A 19,327-nucleotide genomic window follows, 5' to 3' on the forward strand; every position below is an offset into this window, starting at 1 on the left:
TCCATACTAAGCGCAAATTACATAACATCGCGAAAAACCAAAGCCGAGTAACAGGCAAATTTAAAAAAAAAAGTAGCAGTCATGCTCTTCATAACCTTTTTTCAATGTACCGCCTCAACAGTCGGGCCGACGCATTGCCGCAGTCTTGCCATTAACCTGGCGCCGTGCCCGGCATTTAGTCCGGCCAAAAAGTCGGGCCAAAGCCCGCTGCGAACTACTTGCCGAAATGGCTAGCGGCTACCTCCGGGCCGACCGCTTGCCGTGGTTTACTAGCCGACTAAGTAGGCTCCCGACCATTTTCCGAACGTCGGCCACACGTAAATGGTCGGCCAAGGATGCTTGGGTTGTTATCCTCTCGAACAATCGTCCTCATAACGCTGCGGACGAGTTCTTCGTTAACTTCCGGGCAAAAGGAGCAACATGCAGTACGACTTGTCTGACGACGGCGACCGCTAATTGACAAAAAAATAAAAATAAAATAAGAATGGAGTTGATAATGAAATTGCTACGCCTTTGTATGTGAAGCTGTACACATTATGGTGCGTTACAAAACCTAAGCAGACACAAAAGCAGATGCAGAAGGAGCTGTGTAAGAACATTGTGTGTGTCAATGTCAAGCGAGACAAAAATGTGTCGTGTAGGCCTATAAAATTTGAAAAATAAATATATAAAAAAAGTTGCTTGTATTACGGCCTCCGAGATCACCGTTTGGTGATCTCGGAGGCCATACTTGTATACATGGTAAAAAGATGTCATAAGTGAAAAAAAAAATAAATGAGGAAAAAAATCGTTAAAATAGAATAACAAGGGCTAATTTGGGCTAAATGGTGTGAGTTACTACTAAAAGAAGAGACAGAAACATTATTTACTCCTTATAGGTGGCGGGTGCGACACACGTGCGATTAGGCCATTTTGGGATCCATTGGTGACATGTGATACCTTGTTCAAGTTCGCGCTGTTCCAATTTCCCGATGAGTTTTTTGCTGTAGAGTATGTTAATGTAATTCAGGGGCACGACGCAGTCGTCAAACGTAACTCAAAAACCTTGCCGACGTTCAGCGGCCCTTCACAGAAGGTCAATCGGATAAACGTTGCCTGGCCCGAGAGGATAAAAAACGGCGGGCAACTGGCTCATCAAAGCTGCTCGTCGCGCAAGCTGTCAAGTTCAGCCGTAAGTATACAGACTGTTATTGTATTTTTTGCAGATGTAGAACTGGCGCCCTTGCATTGAGCCAGATAGCGTTGCTATTTCGCTGTGGCGGTATGCATGCATGTTTATCAAGAAGGAGGAATAGACTTCGCGTATCTCCTCCACCCGCGTCTGGCGCTTCGCCTCGGATGCTGGCTGGTGCGCGTTGTTCTTCGGTCAGGTTGATCGCGCCCAGCTGGGTCTCAGGGTCAGAGCTGTGCAGGGTCTCCCAGGTTCTTTGGTTATTTATATTTACGGCCCTCCTTGGGGAGAAGGGGCATGCACGTAGTACTCAACATGTCGACAGTGCAGTAATTTTTTTTTCCCCAACGTTAGTATTAAGGGAGAAAAAAATACGATGTCACGCCACAGAAAGACTTTTGGCACATATCGCAGTGTCCGGATTTTGCAGTGACGTAAACAAGTGGAGCCATGGTTAAAATACTTTATGCTTGTTTCTGTACTCTGAAGGGACGGAAGAGGAAAGTTTTTCGTCAAGAACTGGTCCTAGATACCAAAAACCGGCGTTATTGGGTTTTTCAGATGCCGTAATTTTTTTACCGGCGAATGTTTATCAATGTTTTTTGGTTAGAACCGGAAAGTACATTGCCTGCTTGTGCCGTCAGTTTTTTTTTTTTTTTTAACGATATTTACTGCCTAAGGGCATCAGTAGGGTATGAGATGAAGAATGAAGAAATGATTAAATTAATGGAAAAAGGTTGGGTGATTTTATGAAGTGAAGGAGTGAGCATGATGTCCCTCCGTCCAGGTGATATACGAGGCAGGATTGTTTGCTGGTAGGCTAGCTATCGCCAAGTGCCGGATTAGTGTCAATTTCAGTGCTGGGCAGTCCCACAGCAAGTGGTGAATGTCGGCTTCAACATTTTTGTTCTTGCATATCGGACACCGTGGGTGGGGATATAAGTGTCCCCGCCCAGGGTGTTCGATATGTAAAAACAAATATGAACGTAGTCATTGCTTTTTTCAGAGCAAGAGCTCAATTTTGAACTGTGCCATTTGTATGTTAAGTCAAGTGATGTCATTCACAAGCCATAATATAGAGTGAAGCAAAGACGGGTATGAGAATGTCTGCTAATAGGTTTTCTTCTTCCTAGCTGTGCGCAGCAATCAGGAAATATTACTGAATGCAATGCTTGAGGAAGAGGAGGGATATGGTGATGCCCATCGACTGAAGACCAGCAAGGTTTCTGTCTTCTGTACCTTCCATTCATGTGTTATAGGCCATAATGAGAAAATGTTTTGTATTGCTTTTTAGATTTCTGTAAAAATGTATTGTTTTCCTTCTTTGACAACAGCATAAAATGCTTACGTTTGCAATCTAATCCCTGAGACAGAGTCAGAAATTAAATAGATCTGCAGGCCATTAAGATATGTTTTAAGATCATCATGTAGCAACTTCCTTATTCGAGTTAGCAGTGTGCTGCAGAAGCCTGTTTGAGCCAGAAATCCTGTACAGGGTGGTCGTGAACCCCATGTGTATCGGCCAGCTCCACAGCATCTTGGAGCTGGTAGATTGTCAAATTATTCAGCAGAAAGCTTTTTATGTTATTCAGTAAGTCTGGCACACCAATTTCAGCGAGTTTAACATGCAGTACATTGGCAAAATAAATTATTTTTCTGAGCCTTAATGGGCAGCTTGGTGGCATCACCTGTTGCCTTAGTGTTGATGCTAAGCTTTCACTATTCTCTTAAGTACCACAGCTTGCTATTGAAAATAATGTTCAAATTGCATTCTTCATTATACCATTAGTCTCTTACATTCCTCCAGGCCTCTTATTGATGAATGACTGCTGCTTGTTAAAAGCTAGGAATCAGTTCTAAATTGTTTGTGTTTAAGCAGTTAAACCTCATTTTTGAAAAAAAAATTATGGTGTTTCTTTTTTGTATAATAGAAGCCAGGAAAACGAAAGGGGGAGACAGCATCTTAGGCTGGAATTAGATCAAAAGGTAAGCAACTACATGTTTTTGGCTATGTTGAAGTAGTTAGAAGGCTTATCTATGCATAACTCATATTGAATAAAAAATTGTCATTGGCAATTTAAATACACTTTTGCAATATTATGATCCTCCACATAAATAAGAGTTAAAATCAGTCAAAAATTTTTCATATTGTGTCTACTGGAGAAATGAATGGCTTGTTTGCAATTTTAATGGCCTGGGAATGCAGCATCATATTATGCATGTAGTGATCACACAGCCTCAGCTCTCTGTGTCAATTTCTACAGGTCATGTTACAGCTAATGATTACTTTTGTAAATGGGGAAGGATTTTCACGGTACAATTGAGTGTCACAATTAAAGGCCTGTGATCAATCATTACATGGCACTCTCTGGCACATTAAATGATTGGCATGGTGCATGTGCAGAATTAGACATATGATGAGGAATGTTTTTCAATGCCTGTCCCAGTCCTATCTGCCATCACTGCAAATTTGTGACTGCCTGCAACCCAGTATTGATTTCAAAGCTCTCTTCAGTCAAAAATTTTTTATATTGTGTCTACTGGAGAAATGAATGGCTTGTTTGCAATTTTAATGTCCTGGGAATGCAGCATCATATTATGCATGTAGTGATCACACAGCCTCAGCTCTCTGTGTCAATTTCTACAGGTCATGTTACAGCTAATGATTACTTTTGTAAATGGGGAAGGATTTTCACGGCACAATTGAGTGTCACAATTAAAGGCCTGTGATCAATCATTACATGGCACTCTCTGGCACATTAAATGATTGGCATGGTGCGTGTGCAGAATTAGACATATGATGAGGAATGTTTTTCAATGCCTGTCCCAGTCCTATCTGCCATCACTGCAAATTTGTGACTGCCTGCAACCCAGTATTGATTTCAAAGCTCTGGCTTGACTTAGAAGGGGTCCATTCACAGCTGGTTCATTTATTGCTATGTCTTGAAGCCGGTTAACCATTGGAAGGCCTGTCTAAGAGTGCACTGTCTTAGCTCAGCGAAACTAACAATAAACGAACACGCAGCGCAGTGCTAATACAGTGGAACCCCACTATAGTAAACTCGGATATAGTAAAATGAAACTGAAGTCCCAGTTCCTCTTCCATAAGTGACATCTTTTGCCTAAATGGTAAAAACATTTTTGGTAACAATCAGTTGTCGTAAAGTGCACCTGGCCACGGGGATGTACTTCCCTTGAAATTACATCACTGCACACGCACTACTTAGAATCGAAGGGCAGATATAAAAAAAAAAGATGCAAAACTGCTTGTTTAATGGCTTTATCATCAGGCTCACCAACACTAAGGAGCCAACTTTACATAAGCCTTAGTACCGTGAAGGAAAGAATGCAGTTCAGTTCAGGCGTTCAGTCGTGTCCGACTCTTCGTGACCCTATGGACCATGTCACGCCACGCTTTCCGGTCTCTCACTATCTTCTTAACATCACATAGCTTCATCTGCAATGCAGTGCATAGGATAAAAAAGTAAAGGTGGCTATGAATATGGAAGGAAGGTGGTGCAGTTCACTTGGAAGTAAAAGAGCGGAAAAGCGTAGCAAGAAGTAGGGAAAGAAAGAAATTTCCGAGCTGCAGGGCGAAACACAAGGGAGTGATGGCAAGAAATGTAGGCGCGGCATGTTCAGTTTTGCTGTGCTTGACTGTCACATACATTTCTCATCTATTGCCTTTTAAATGCCCTAAACAGTGGAGCGCAATGCCGTGTACATTCAAGGCTTTGGTTTTCACATGAAATCACTCAGTTGAACAATAATAGAGTAGAATGTTGAGCTAATTGGTGTAACATCTTGGAAGGAGGCAGCAGAGCAGGGGAACAAAACCGAAGAAGCGCACACAGACACAAGGACAACGCTGCACTGACAACTATATTGATCTGAACCCGCGCATCTTTTCTCCCTTCACTTCACCTCTGCAGCTAACTTATTCCTTATCTTTAACATCCTGCCAACAAGCGTAATCTGATTCCTTTTTCAACAGTACCACTGAAGGCGTGGTAACACACTGGTCTTCCGAGCTCCTGATTGCACGTGCTTCGAAAATTTCCCTTGTTAACCTGTCCTTATTCCTTCTCAAAACCTTCACATTGTGAAGGTCAGCTGGACATTTTTGGTCTTTGCAAATACAAATAAAGCAGCCTCTGCAGTGCACTGCGGGGTTGGTGTCTGACTTCTCCGATATTGCTGCAGCGTGCTCTCTAATTTTGTCATTAATGAATCTTCCTGTTTGTCCAATGTACTGCTTGATGTAGTTTTTTTTTTTTTTTTTTAGCGCAAACAAAGACAAGAAAGGCGAGACGTTTGCGCTAAAAAAAAAAAAACCCTACATCAAGATGAACTACCAACTCGCCCAGCAGGAAGTTTTAGTCAATGTATTGCTTCCCACAATGTAAGGGAATCTGGTAGACAATCCCCTGGATACAATCGGAGTACCTTGTCTGGTGCGCAGTTTGGCATCTAGACTTAAACTCCTGGTTATTCACTCGAGCAAACTTGCCTTTGGCTCTGTTTTATGTCGCAGGACACAATCCGGATGCAATGTCTGTGTCCAATCTTCATCAAATTATGGGTCAATCCATGAGTATATGGTACCACTGACCACTTATTTCTTTGTTTAAAGAAATAATGTAAAGGGCATCCTCGGAAAAAGGAGCCGTCCAAGCTTACTTTGCGTGCGCCTTTACTGCTGATTCTGATCACATGTCGGTGGCAGCACTTTGCAAAGTGTGGAGGCCACATGCTCTTGTGTTCTCTCTTATATTGCTTCTAGCTATACTATGTCGCATAATTACATGCCAAAGTTATTGGCACGAGCACAAGACTGCCTGTCTTGTTTGCGTGATAGAAAAAGTTATGCGTTCACATAACCTTTACTGTGTTGAAGAGCTGGAAAGGAGCGGACATTTTCTGCCAGCCAAATAGTCTGTCTCATCATCATTATCATCATCCTTTTCTATCCCTTAAAGGCCCCAAGTGGGGTATTACATTGGGGGGGGGGGGGGGGGGGGGAATCGATAACATATGTATCAGCTGTCAGGAAATGAAAAACGAGAACAGGCACTACAATGCAGTAATACAACAGCAATACAAGAATACCATAAATTGTACCTGAGCACAATTCAAAAACTCCTAAAACAGACTATGGCAGTATAAGAGCAAAAACAAATGCAACATAGACCACAATCACATAAACTCGAAAGAATAAAAATTGCACAGAAAGGAAACCATTGTAGTTGTTCGTTTAGATCGGCAGCAAGTATAGCCGTAAATTTAAATGTCATGCTTGGAGGCTATTGATTCGGATAATTTATTCCATGCTGCAATTGGTCTAGGAAAAAAGGACCTGTTGAAAGCATCAGTGTGACCATGAAGACGCTGAACGCTCATTGAATTATAATGGCAACAAGAAGTGCCTAGTGGCAACTCTAAGAGCAAGTTTGGTCAATGAGGACAAAGTTGTGCAATTTTCCGTCGGAATTTCCAGTGGGTGAAGGTCAAGGGAGGCTTTGATACCAGTTATGTAATCCAAATAATATGCGCTAAAATGTTGTTATCTGAGCACTGTTGCGATACAGTGCTTGTCGTTCAGACTTAGCACTGTATGAGACTACTTTTTTAGAGTACAAACATTTTCGTTGAATTGGGAACCAGAAATCTTGCATCTAGAAAGAAAAGTGCAAATTTTCTTGGGCTCACTCATTCAGAATGCACATTGAATATTTTAATCTGAGTGCTCGCTTTGTCTGTTTCATCTGAGGCAGTTGATACCATTGCGCATTATTTTGAGCAAGTGAGTCCATTTAACCGAGCAGCTGGCGGGTGCGTATGTAGGCACACCTTCTTCCTGTAGGTATTGCTTTATGTACACTGGAATATGGACACTGCCTCCTTGCATTCCAATCTTATAGTTGGTGCTGTGCAGTGGTAGCTCAATCGGCGTTGGTTGTACAATACATAGCTGCCTTTTGTGGTGCCACCTCAAGGACGATTTCTAAACTCTGCAAGTGATACCTTTCTGATTATGTCTGCAGACCTTGTGCAGGAGCAAATGAAAAAAAAAAAAAAAAAGAAGGTTATTTTCTAAGGCCCAGACAAAGGCAAATAAGTTTTACTCAGTAGCATTGTTGGTTGCTGCACGACATAGTGCAAATGATTTCTAGCTGAGTAGCATCTTTGTGTTGCTCTGTGCTGTCGGTAGCTAAATAAGTTTGCGAAATTTAAACTTCACCCATCTGAAGCTCCAATGTGCAGTGTTGCTCATGTTTTCTTTCTGTAATGTTCTGTTGTTTTATAGAGTTGCCAGAACTTGTTGACGTCTTCAATACTTCTGGGATGGCTGGTGCAGCAGCAGGAAATACTTGAGGTACTGAGTGTTTTGGCTGTCCTGTAAGTGTTGATCAACTGATGCAATGAAAATTAAGTTAACCTGTAGCCCTTTATAAGAGGCACCTGTTCTGCATTATTTTTTTATACCCGTTGCTAAGCATGATTCTCTCAGAAAGTACTGTGTGTCAAGTTGGGTAGTGTAAATGCCTCATTGGGGCACTGAAAATTGACCTGACAGAGCTGCACAGTCTAAGCTGTAAGAAATCTAATCATCCCAGATACACCTTCAGTTTTACTATGAACAGAAGAGTTTAACACCAAGTCTAAACAATGTTTGTTACGCTGTTGGGACCATGAAGGTGGCACATCTATTAGATCAAAGTAGGGAATTCGCTTGTAGGATGAAAGAGCACTGAACAAGTGTAGAGGGGGAGCCTCAGTTAGCAAGCCGAGCCAACATTTCGACAAGGGGACTTGTCTTCGTCTGGGCAGCACAATTACTGGTGGAGGTTTTAAATACGGTTTTGCTTCCGAAGAAGACAATCTAGGGAGGGGGGGGGGAGGGGGGGGGGAGAAAGAAGCAGGGCGAGAAGTGAAAGAATGTTTCCTTGGGTATGAATTTCTATGAGCATGGAACCAGTGCTTTCATCATCACATGAAAAAAAAAAAAAAAAAAAAAGCAGCAGCAGCAAGAAAATTTAATATGCAAAGTAAACGATTGTCAGCACCTAAAGCAGGTTCGATGCTGACACGTGTTTCTTGAAAGGGGACAGGTAGAACGAAAGGAAGATGGTTTACCCGGTATGAAGAAGTACTGAACAAGGGTAAAAGGGGTGCGCCTCAGTTCACAGGTCGAGCCAACGTTTCGACAAGTGGACTTGTTTTCGTCTGGGCAAAGTGATTATCACTGGCAAGGGTTTAAATATTCTTTTGCTTTCGAAGAAGAAAAGATTAGGAGGGGAAAGTGGGTGAGAAGAAAGTAGGTGAAGGAGTGTGGAGGGCAGGATGGGTGAGAAGGAAGTAGATCATGCAGTGAAAAAATAAATAAATCTTCAGTATGTATTTCTCAGCCTGGAACCAGGGATCTTGTGGTGGCCTGCAAAAGAAGTAAAAGCAGCATACCGGGAAAAACTAAAATACCGGGTAGATGATTTGTCACCACTTAAGAGGGTTTGGTGCAGATACACCTGACAAAGGGACAGGCTTTGCAAAGGGCCCTGATAAGGAATATATCTAAGGGGGCCAATTCTTAAAACTTTCTGCAAAGCTGGTGGTGGTGGTAGTGGGGGGGGGGGGGGGAAGGTTAGTACAAAGTCACAGGATAATAACTGCACAGTGAACCACAAATGACATGCAAAAGAAAAAGTTTGAGGACAAACTCAAGCAACAAGTGATAAGGGGGAAATGTGTTTGGAGAAGCATGTACAGCTTATGCTATTGCTGAAGGGAATAGAGTGTACATGCGTTGTGAATAAGCTGTACAATTAACGCTATGTGGGATTGTTTCCCCGAATAGTTATATTGCATAGGGAATATACTTAGGGATTCTCTTAAGTGGTGACTAATCATCTACCCGGTATTGTAGTTTTTCCTGGTATGCTGTTTTACTTCTTTTGCTGGCCACAGGATCCCTGGTTCCAGGCTGAGAAATACATACTGAAGATGTTTTTTTTTGTTCACTCCATGACCTACTTTCTTCTCATCTTCTCACCCATCCTCCCCTCCCCATTTCTTCACCTGCTTTATTCTCACCCACTTTCACCTCCACAGCTTTTCTTCTTTGGAAGCAACAGCGTATTTAAGCCCCTGCCACTGATGATTGCTTTGCCCAGACGAAGACAAGTCCACTTGTCGAAACGTTGGCTCGACCTGCAAACTGAGATGTACCCCTTTTACATTTTAGGAAACGTAGCGCAAAGAAGACAAGGACAAATGCAAACGCACCAACTCACCCAATTCAGCATTCTTGTACCCCTTTTACCCTTGTTCAGTGCTCCTTCATACATTGAAAGGGACAAGCATTCCAAAGGGACCTGATGAGCAATACAGCTAGCTGCATGGGAACAGCTATCAAGAGGTTTTGGAAAGGGGAGAGAAGGACAAAAAAAATTAAAATAACAACAAATCAGAGTATACTATACCTGCCAAGCATGGCATTATCTGAAACGATTCAAGGGGGAACCAAAGTAAGAAGTAATGAGAAACGAACATGTTGAAAAAACACTTGGAGCTTTTGCTATTACAGGAGGGGGGCGGGGATACAGAGTATGTACATATGCTATGAATAAAGTGTACTATTTACACTTTATGGGGTTGTTGTCATGACTAGTTGTGGCAGAGAGGAAATATATTTAAGGAATACTAATGCTTCTTTCAAGATATTGTTGCAAGATAACGACAACAAAGTGTTTCCTTCACTTGCCTCTTGGAAGGGACAAGGAGATGACAACAAAGTGGGCCTGGTTCCATGTTGCTGCTCGCGGCTATGCTTGTTGAGGCTGTTGTAAATATACTGTAAATACATACTTTCCACGTAACAATATTTGCTCCTGTTGGTTCCAATCTTCTAAATTTATGGATTAGATATGCCACCCTATATTTTGTGTCCCTTGAAGATTTAAAGCCCAACATGGAGAATAAATAAATTTCAATAACCTTACGGCCCATCTGATTGAAATGCTGGGAAGCTGCTTTTGGGAGGTTTTTGCCTGTGTCTGCCCGATGTTCATTTACCCTTCTGTTCATTGATTGCCCAGTCTCTTTCGGACAAGTTCGGAGCCATAATTGAAAACCTGCTTGAAAAGCCATGCCCTTTGCTGACTGCAAATATCGCTCTGTAGGATGAGTAAATGAATGCGCTTCTTCGACTGCGATGGGCAAGGCACTGATGCGTGGGGTGCAGCACAGATGTCCGCACAGCTTCTCCGCACCTCCAGTTCCCCCAATTAACTGCATGTAACACACTGCTCCCCTGCAAGTCCACCGTCGTCTGGGGAAGCCATCGCGCAGGGCAAGCCACGAAACTTTCGCTTACCAGTGACGACTTGAAATGTGCCCATGCCACAAAAGTGTAATGCGATGATCAATTACAGTACTGGTACCGGCAGCTGATCAGAGTTATCAAAGCTTATGCTACGCCGCACGTTCAGACTATAAGGATGGTCGACTCTGGCAAAAAAAAAAAAGAAAAAAAAAACAGATCTGCCGCTCCAAGCGGCCTGGAGTAGAAGTTGCAGTGAAGGCATGTCGTGAATGTGGCAGTTAGTCTTACCGCCATATTCACGACTGCGCCTTCACTCTAACTTCTACTCCAAGCGGCCCCCGAGGCCCGTTTTTCGTTTTACAACCTCCACTCGAATAACTCCCAACAGTGGCAGAGAGAGCTCGAGTTTTCTCAAGAATCTTTAGTCCGCAGTGCCGCTGCCTTGGCGCCGCTCCTCGACCACTCCACTTGTAAACACTGAGGACATCACATCGTTTGCTCGCTGTGTGGACTTTGTTCTACCGGTATACCAAACTTCACGAAAGTGGATATGACGAGGATGCACCAAACCTTTCTCTAAAGCATTGGCTGAAAGTGACAGCGATCCAGGACATCTGGCACGTTATAGTTTTACAGGTGTGGCCGTAGCCTCTTGCTGCCCGTGCCGAGCTTTTATAACTGTGATCAGCCGCCGGTACCAGTACTGTAAATGATTATCGCATTATGCGTCTGTGGTGTGGGTACATTTCAAGTCGTTGCCGATGAAGTGAACAACTTTTCGGAGCCTACTGAGTGCAGAGTTGAGGCGCGCATTTCACGGTTAATGGTGGGCTTGCTTGCAGGTGGACTCGAGCTGTGGGGGAGGCGCACTCCTTCCATAGCTCGCCTTGTCTGATGAACGGCGGCAAACTTGTCGTGGGGGAAGAGCATGTCACATGCAGTAAGCTGGGTTGCACCAAAGGCGCGGTGGGGCTGTGCGGACATCTGTGCTGCACCCCACGCATCAATGGCTTGCCTGTCACCTGAGGGTACGTAGTGCGTCTTCGGACGCGCGGCACTGTCGAGGGAGTGCATTGGTGTGCTTGTCCTACGGAAGGATATTCGCTGCCAGCGAAGGCATTCTTTTCAAGCACATTTCCAGTTAGGGCTCCGAATTCAGTGTGTATGCGCTGAAACGCACTGTGAAGCAGCATGCAGGTTTTCACCGTTTGCCCCCGAGCCCTCTGAAGGCCAAAGCCATGTTCATAGAAAGTGCCGGCTTTTACTTTTTTTTTTTTTCAAATGTATTTTGATGTCTGTCAAAGCATGGCAATAAAAAAAAAAAAGGCAAAGCAGCAAAGGGCGAGAACATCTCACACCAAACAAATAAAACTCTGTCACCAGCAGCGACTGTTGCCAGGCGCAAAAGCATTTTTGGTAGTTTTTCACAGTCACCCTTTTCATCTAGCCCGCAAAACAAGTTCCACTATGCTCTTAACATCGAACTTGCTTGCGAAGGTTGTTGAAGACTCAACATGAAAAACTAAGCGTGCTACTTTAGCACACAGTTTTCGGGCCAAAAGTACGCCTTAATTTCATCCCCATACGCCATTTGCGCTGCTTCGAGTAGAGAGAGAACTTGTCAGAGGAAATGCCGAGTTGGATTCATGAATCCTAATTGGCCCTGAAGTGGAGGAGTGGCTGTTTTCTCCACTCCAAGCACTGGTGGTAGAGCGTCGAGTCGAGGCACGTTTACAATATGGGCGCTAGTTTGCATTCATGTGAGAAAACCATTGAGAACTTATAGTACAAGAATCAAACTGAACTTGGTGGTCTATATTGCTGAGACTTTCAGTTTGCACATCCCATTCCTATTATACCTGCAATGCAGTTGCAGGCTTTCAGGCACCGTTAAAACATTCACAGCGCCAATTGGTTTCGTATTGAGTGGGAGCACCCCTTTCATGGCAGTTGTATCAACACATGAAGCTCATGATAATTTTTGATGGCAATGTTTGTACCTCCAGCCGTCAGTGAGGATTTTAATTGAGATGTCCCAAGTTTGGTCAAAAGGTTTTCTGTGGGTAAAATTAATGGTAGAGCACCTGTTTGGAGCAGCTTGGCTCCACAGAAAATTTCAACTGTACTGATATTTTGAGGTATGCAATTGTATGTTACCAAAGCTTTACTTGTTTCGTTTGCTGTTTCTTCCAAATTCGCTTGTATTATAGTCACAAATGCATGCATTCAAGATTAAGCGGAAAGGGAAGGGTTTGAAAACTTGGGTTTTGTATTTTCTACACCGCTAAAAGACAAACTGTTCATGCAGTGAAGTTCGTAATATAACAGTGTTTTTTTTTATATAAATGCTGCTGTGTAGAAACAAAATTTCGTTGTAAATTAGGAAGGATTAGGGCGGACGTTAAGAAGCGGAGATTTTTTTTTTTTTCTTGTTTTTTTGCCAGAGTCGACCGTCCTTGTCGTCTGAACGTGCGGAGTAGCATAAGCTATAGGGACCGGGCGCCCGTTGTATGGCGCCACCGTCTCCTCGGTGGAACAGCGCCGCCCGCGGCTGAGTGCTGAAACAGCGGAATGACGAGGCAGCTGAGCGGCGCAGTCGTTTCCGTTCTGAGAGGTGTTTTTGAGCCTGTCCCTACCTGTCGTTTTGCGGTGTGACTTTGAGAGCTTTGAGCTGCTTTGAGTAATCGCAAGTATTTTTTGACCGGGAAATCTTGAAAAAGAAAAGGGCCGTTCTCGGCAGGGCGTGCGTTTTTTTTTGTTTGTTTGTTTGTTTTTTTTTGAAACCGCCCGGCGCATGGTATTTTTGTTTATCCTCGAAAATGCCGCGCGCGTGATTTCACCATGCGCTAGGAACACCTTTGTTAGGCACCTGTTAAGGCGACTTTGAAGACGGGAATTGCGCCTGCACTGCGCGTCTATCTTATATTAGGTCTAGTTGAAATTTGCCTGAAGATCAAATACCGCCGAGCCATGGCGCCGTAGTAGTGGTAGTTGTAATGGTCAGCGTTCATGTAAAATGAAAAAGATGCTGCACCTGTCTTTTTTTGGTAATAGCTAGGCTCAAATGATTCAGAGTAGAATAATAGCAAATGACATTCCAGTTTCAACCTTGCAACGAGAGCTGTAAAAGGAGAAAAATAAACAAGCAAGACAAAAGTAGGATCCTATTTATGATTGGAATAGCAAACGCACATATACTACCAGGACTTCCTGCACAATTACGCTACAATATCTCACTGAACCCGGCCTTGAGACTATCAAACTTAATCATAATGTAAGCCAAATGAGTAATACCACCTCAGCATCATTTTTACATATACGGCAATGCTCTTGTTGAACACGTCGGAGCTGCAATTGACTTAGAAAATATTATACTATACATGCCTTTCTCCCGACATGTTGCGGAGGTTGTGAAAAGAAAAAAAAATTAAATTTCCTGCTAGCGTTCTCGCAGCGCAGGAAGTTCAATGCGATTGACCGCACCTGCCTTGAACATCTGAAGGCAATAGTCCAATACTGTCAAACTGTTAAATACAATCGAAAAAAAAAACACAGTGTGATGTGTTGTAAGATAAGCCACCGACAACTAAGAGAGCATTCTATTGTTAAATGAATCCCTCTGATGGCTCGTTCCCTAAGGTGGTCTACTTTCTCAGCGTACCACGAACTTGCGGTGCCGATACCTAGCTGACCTCGATACCTGATCAGTGTGAGGGGACACGACCATGTAGGTAGTTTTCTATTTGCACGTAAAGGAATCCGGGTAACTGAAAGCCATTCCTTTTACAACTTTGTCACTGCAGCCTGCCGGACTGCCGCTAAATTTGTTTACATTGGCAATAGAAGCAATTTCTGAGAGAGGTAAAACGGTCTTGTCATACGCCACAATCAGGAAATCTCACGTTCACTAAAACGCCGATGAGAAACACATGTATTTAGGCGGGCCAGGAAATGGACGCTGCTGAGAAAATACGTAAAGCCGTGTCAGGTGCAGCGTGAATGCGAAAAAAAAGCAACTGATACACGGCCTTCGAAATTTAAAAAAAAAAAAAAAATGCTACGTTCATGCTCGTTTCCAAAAATTAAATTGTATTTTTTTTTCTTGTTCGACTTTTAATGAAGCCGATAGAAGATTTTGTGACCATGCGGTATTGATTGAGCTGTGAAATGAGTGATGTCATTAAGCGAAATGGACATGCAACAAACAAATGTTAACAAATTCTAAGAGTATCAACGCAGAGCTCTCAGCGCATTTTCATTGGTTGACAAACGAAAAAAGGAAAAATGACAAGATCATGGTAATAGGAATTGTTCGTTTCTCCTATCTGCTCTTTCTGTTAAGAGAAAAAAGTAAACTATCTTTGACTATGTCAGCGAAAGTATCTGCACAAACATTGTCTCTGCCCTTCACTGAAGATCGTAACGCAGCCCGAAAGACGATGGTGGAGCTGTCTTTTCTTTTTCCGTGCTGGGGTTTTCTTGTACACGGGCGGGGAAATGCTAGCGCTGTAGCTTACGCTGTTGGGTTACTTCGATTTTCAATTGTCAATAAAGTGACTACAGATGAAGGAGTGCGGCTTCAACTCCGAGACTCTCGTGCCGTCATTCCTGGGGAACAGAAGGCACAGAGCATCCGGTAGCAAGCCGAATTTTAAAAAATCGGCACTTTCCATGACCACACAGTAACCAAATACGTAGATTCGTGCCTTTGCCTTTCAAAGAACCATGCTTAGGTCACCCGCCCCTCATGCTTCTGCGGAAACCCGTAGAAATGAATCGACTTAAAAACGTCCGACGAGTTTGCGTATCTGCCAGTGGAGCCAGCCTTGTTTGGCCAGACTTCATTTCACTGGACATATTCACACAACTAGCCCAATTTTCTGTTCTCTTGAGGATATATTCACGCACAACGTCACCTAAACCTTAGGGTTTCCAATTTCCACACAAACCAACGACAAACAGTACGCTCCCATGCGTTGGCAATGCGCCGGCCGGGGCCGGCGCATTCCGACGATTGAGTGATACGCCGAGAGACGGCGCCACCCGTTCAGTTGTCCGGTCCCTATGGTGGATGCGAATGTTAAGAAGCGGCACATTTATCTCTTTTTTTTTTTTTTTTTTGGCGAGAGTTGTCCATTCTTGCATTTATAAATCAACGAAAGCATGCGGTCAGCTGTGATCATGACACCGGCTTTTAGAAGGGCGGTACTGGTATATCTAACCTGGCCAGATTCGGGCTGCATTTGAGAATTTTATTCACTTATTTTGCGTAAATAGGGGCTGCCATATTTGTTACAGCTTACAGTATTTATTATTTTGTTACAGTATTTGATTGTTTTAAATGTTAAAAAGAGGGCTTTAATTTGTGTCTTGTTTCCTTCCTCTTCAGTTCATGCGATGTCAAAATTTCCCCACCTACCTTACTCTATGGTCCAGAGTTTTTTGTGTCACAAATTCAACAATGCAGCGAGTGCATTGAAGAAAGCAAGTAAAGAATCATAAACAGGAAGGGTCAGGGTTCGGGCTAGTGGGTAATCTACATGAGGTTCCATAGTGCACATTAAAGAAGGGACAGAACACGAGCGCTCGTGTTCGGTCCTTTCTTTGATGCACGCTATGGAACCTCATGCATAAACGGGAAGTATGTTTCATTTCTCATTCTCTGATAAAAAAAAAAAAATATGCTTCCAAGATTCTAACCCGCACTCCTTTATTCTGAAAAATGGAACTATTATATTCATGTCAGGATCAGATAAAAAAACAGAATGCCCCATTGTGGTTTCCATTACAGGTTGGTGGCTTTGCCATAGTCTACATTTCAAATACGGCGTTTCAGACATTGCGGTTTCCAACTCCAGCTCAGCTTTTTTACTTTTGTTTTGTCATCATTCATAACCATGTTAAGAAGGAACGAACCATCTGGTTTCTAAAGCTAGTTCTTGTAGCAGTATATGATTGTTAATTGGAATGTTAAAAAGCCTACTTTAATTTGTGTCTTGTTTTCTTCCTTTTCAGTCCACGTTGCGTCCAAAGTTTGGAACCTATCCAGATCTGCGGTCCGGACTTTCTACTTGCTTTCGTTTAGCACGAGATCAGTGTTTTGTTACTCTATATATTGGTGTATTGTAGCACTGTTTCTTGAAAATTAAACTCTGTAAATAGATATTGAGTGGCATAGGCGTATTTCTTTTCCATGGACTGTATTGTGATTTAATGTGTGATATGATATGGCCGAAATTGTTTGCTGCGAGTACTATGAAAGACCCCATAGTGGAGGGCTTTGGAAATTTCGACCACCTGGGGTTCTTTAATGTGCACTGACATTGCACAGCACTCAGGCGCCTTGCTTTCCACCTCCATCGAAAAGTTGCTGCTGCGGCCAGGATTCGATCCCACATCCTCGGGCACAGAAGTCTTGCACCCTAACCACAGCACCACCACGGTGGGTCATTGTACTCAAATGCTTTGAATAAAGATATAAAGGAAGTTGTGTCACATATATTCAGACTGGGTGGGTAAAATACGGACGGAAATAACGGTAAGTTAGCTTAAGTAACATTGACTTTTGAAAACTGTCAACCAAGGAGCATGAAAAAGGGTCATGACAATGGACACAAATGTCGCATTGAGGTGTTTGTCGGTATTGCCCTTCATTTATGTTTCTCGGTAGCTAGTTTTCAAAATGTCGGACGTATTTTCAGCATTTGGCAGCTATATTTTTGGTGCATTTTTGCAACATTTTTGTAATGCATCAAAAATATGAGCGCATCACATTTTTCATGTATTTTTAGTGCATTCCGAGAATGGTATAAATTTATGCTTTTAGTATATTATTAGTATATTTTTCTTGGTTTGGAAAATATAACTGCAACATATTTGTAATGCTCCAAAAAATATGAGCGAATCCTATTCTTCATATATTTTTAATCCATTCCAAGGGTACTTTCTCCCAGCATGAAAAATAGGTCAAGTACATTAGTAATACTTTCAAAGTACATTGTCAGTCTGTTGGTGGAAGATTTTGTGAACCCTGCCAAGCTGAAGAAAGTACATTTTCAGTATGTTAGAAATATGCTCAATAGGCGAAAAGCATATTTTAAACATATTTATATTAAGATATGCAGTGTTGTACTCCTAGTATATTTATAACATATTTGTATGGCATTGGGACAAAAAAATGCGAAATTAATACGAAATAAATACAATGCGTTTGAAGTACATTTTTAGTATGCCTGTTTTTTGCTAAGGGTACACACAAAGCCTTACAGGCACTTCTAGGCATGATGTGCATAACGCGGTCATCCAGCTTGCGCGGGTTAGGCTCAGAACTGCGATTCAAGTTTGCACGTAGCGGCTCAAACGAATCGCAACAAGTTAATACACACAACGCCTTACAGGCACTTTTACGCATTATTTGCAAAACGCGGTCATCCAGCTTGCGCGGGTTAGGCTCAGAACTGCGATTCAAGTTCGCACATAGTGGCTAAAGCGAATCGCAACAAGTTAATACACAAAAAGCCTTACAGGCTAGGCATGATGTGCATAACGCGGTCATCCAGCTTGCGCGGGTTAGGCTCAGAACTGCGATTCAAGTTTGCACGTAGCGGCTCAAAAGAAGCGCCACAAGTTAATACACACAACGCCTTAAAGGCACTTTTAGGCATGATGTGCAAAACGTGGTCAACCAGCTTGCGCGGGTTAGGCTCAGAACTGCGATTCAAGTTTGCACGTAGCGGCTCAAACGAATCGCAACAAATTAATACACACAACGCCTTAGAGGCACTTTTAAGCATTATTTGCAAAACGCGGTCATCCAGCTTGCGCTGGTTAGGCTCTGAACTGCGACTCAAGTTTGCACGTAGCGGCTCAAACGAATCGCAACAAGTTAATACACACAACGCCTTACAGGCAATTTAGGCATGATATGCAAATAGGCGTCACTCAAGCTTGCGAGGGTTAGGCACAGAACTGCGATTCAAGTTCGCACATAGCGGCTAAAGCGAATCGCATCAAGTTAATACACACAAAGCCTTACAGGAACTTTTAGGCATGATGTGAAAAACGAGGTCATCCAGTTTGCGCGGGTTAGGCTGACAACTGCGATTCAAGTTCGCACATAGCGGCTAAAGCGAATCGCAACAAGTTAATACACACAAAGCCTTACAGGCACTTCTAGGCATGATGTGCATAACGCGGTCATCCAGCTTGCGCGGGTTAAGCTCAGAACTGCGATTCAAGTTTGCACGTAGCGGCTCAAACGAATCGCAACAAGTTAATACACACAACGCCTTAAAGGCACTTTTAGGCATGATGTGCAAAACGTGGTCATCCAGCTTGCGCGGGTTAGGCTGAGAACTGCGATTCAAGTTCGCACATAGCGGCTAAAGCGAATCGCAACAAGTTAATACACACAAAGCCTTACAGGAACTTCTAAGCATGATGTGCATAACGCTGTCATCCAGCTTGCGCTGGTTAGGCTCAGAACTGCGATTCAAGTTTGCACGTAGCGGCTCACACGAATCGCAACAAGTTAATACACACAACGCCTTAAAGGCACTTTTAGGCATGATGTGCAAAACGTGGTCATCCAGCTTGCGCGAGTTAGGCTGAGAACTGCGATTCAAGTTCGCACATAGCGGCTAAAGCGAATCGCGGTCATCCAGCTTGAGCGGGTTAGGCTGAGAAAAGCGATTCAAGTTCGCACATAGCGGCTAAAGCGAATCGCAACAAGTTAATACACAAAAACCCTTACAGGCACTTCTAGGCATGATGTGCATAACGCGGTCATCCAGCTTGCGCGGGTTAGGCTCAGAACTGCGATTCAAGTTCGCACA

The 19,327-nt window shown here is 43.1% G+C and overlaps 1 long non-coding RNA gene across 3 annotated transcripts; it reads left to right on the forward strand.

Annotated features, from left to right (window-relative positions):
• The first annotated feature begins 910 nt into the window (after window positions 1-910).
• LOC146210286 (uncharacterized) lies at window positions 911-17,414 on the forward strand. Of its 3 annotated transcripts, XR_014708669.1 has the most exons (6): window positions 911-1,171; window positions 2,305-2,393; window positions 3,103-3,157; window positions 7,479-7,547; window positions 11,336-11,521; window positions 16,509-17,414. It is a non-coding gene; the product is annotated as an uncharacterized LOC146210286 (long non-coding RNA). The 3 variants fall into 3 exon arrangements; XR_014708668.1 differs by lacking the exon at window positions 11,336-11,521 and having other exon boundaries at window positions 7,479-7,570; window positions 16,509-17,412; XR_014708670.1 differs by lacking the exon at window positions 11,336-11,521 and having other exon boundaries at window positions 16,509-17,412.
• The last annotated feature ends 1,913 nt before the right edge of the window (window positions 17,415-19,327 follow it).

The sequence above is a fragment of the Amblyomma maculatum genome, chromosome 1, assembly GCF_055883805.1.
Source record: "Amblyomma maculatum isolate TAMU_Amacu chromosome 1, ASM5588380v1, whole genome shotgun sequence".
Lineage (NCBI taxonomy): Eukaryota > Metazoa > Arthropoda > Arachnida > Ixodida > Ixodidae > Amblyomma > Amblyomma maculatum.